Source organism: Carlito syrichta, unplaced genomic scaffold, assembly GCF_000164805.1.
Source record: "Carlito syrichta isolate Samal-C Ts95f unplaced genomic scaffold, Tarsius_syrichta-2.0.1 Scaffold148222, whole genome shotgun sequence".
NCBI classification, from domain to species: Eukaryota; Metazoa; Chordata; class Mammalia; order Primates; family Tarsiidae; genus Carlito; species Carlito syrichta.
In genome coordinates this window covers 571,223-572,942 of record NW_007092318.1, presented here as the reverse complement: position 1 = coordinate 572,942, position 1,720 = coordinate 571,223, and positions in this window count along the sequence as shown.

Genomic DNA, 1,720 nt, shown 5'->3' with positions numbered 1-1,720 from the left:
TTATTGTAGAGATGAGGTCTCGCTGCCCAGGCGGATCTCGAACCTGCGGGCTCAAGCAATTCACTCACCTCCAGTTATCTTTTTTGTAAAATGATTTGAGTTCCTTGGGGTATATTCAAGTGGGGGGATGATTGTTGGGTCACATGCAAGGTCAATTTCTAGTTTTTTTAGAAATCACCACGGTGTTTTCCATAGAGGCTGAACTAGTTTGCATTCCCACCAGCAGTGTAAAAGCGTTCCCTTTTCTCTGCATCCTCACCAGTATCTGTTGTTGTTTGTTTTTTTGTTTTTTTGAGTAGAAGTCTCACTAGGTCGCCCAGACTGGAGTGCAGTGGCCGCTCCCAGCCACTGCAGCCTCGACCTGCTGGGCTCTGGCGATCCTTCCTCCTCAGCCTTCTGAGTAGCCGGAATTACAGGCATGCGCTACCACGCCCGGCTGATTTTTTGATTTATTGTAGAGATGAGGTCTCGCTGCTCAGGCGGGTCTCGAACCCGCGGGCTCAGGCAATCCACTCACCTCAGCCTCCCAAAGGCGCGGGATTACAGGCTGAGCCACCGAGCCCGGCTTGTTGTTTGTTTTAATAATGATGACTGTTCTTATTGGGGTTAGATGGTATCTCAGTGTGGTTTTGATTTGCATTTCTCTTATAATTAGTGAGGCTGAGCACTTTTTCATGTGTCTGTCAGCTGCCTGTATATCTTCTTAATGGAGCGCTTTGCTTTTGACATGCTTGAGTTCCTTATAGATCTTGGATGTTAGACCTTTGTCAGATATACAGTTGGCAAATATTTTTTTTCCCATTCTGTGGGCTGTCTCCCTGCTCTATTGATGGTTTCTTTTGCTTTGCAGAAGCTTTTCTGTTTAATGAGGTCCCACTTGTCTATCTTATCTCTTATAGTGTGGAAATCTGAGATTATGATCAGGAATTGGTTGCCTACACTGATTTCTGTAAGGGTGTCTCTTGTGTTTTCTATAATTCTTATAGTTTGAGGTTTTACGTTTAGGTCTTTGATCCATTTAGAGTTGATTTTTGTGTATGGTTATAGGTAGGGGTCCTATTTCAATCTTTTATATGTGGTCAGCCAGTTTTCCCACACCATTTATTGAATAGGTTCTCCTCTCCCCTGTGGTTGTTGATGGAGGCTTTCTCGAAGATGTTGAGAAATTGAGGTTTTACTTCCAGAATTTCTATCCTGTTCCATCGGTCCATATGCCTGTTCTTATACCAATATCAGGCTGTTTTGATTATCGTAGCCTTATATTAAAGTTTAAAGTCTGGAAGAGCCGGGCTCGGTGGCTCAGTCTGTAATCCCGCGCCTTTGGGAGGCTGAGGTGAGTGGGTTGCCTGAGCCCGCGGGTTCGAGACCCGCCTGGGCAGTGAGACCTCATCTCTACAATAAACCAAAAAAATCAGCCAGGCATGGTAGCGCATGCCTGTAATTCCGGTTCCTGGGAAGGCTGAGGCAGAAGGATCGCCAGAGCCCAGCAGGTCGAGGCTGTGGTGGCCGGGAGTGGCCACTGCACTCCAGTCTGTGCGACGGAGTGAGACTCCAACTCAAAAAAAAAAAAAAAAAAAAGGTCTGGAAGAGTGATACCTCCCACTTTTTTTCTTTTGCTAAGGATTGTTTTGATGCTGAATGCTTACCATAATACCATAAGAAAGGGATTGACAGTAGCAGGATACTGCCGGGGTTGCTTGTGAGGATGACATGAGGGGTG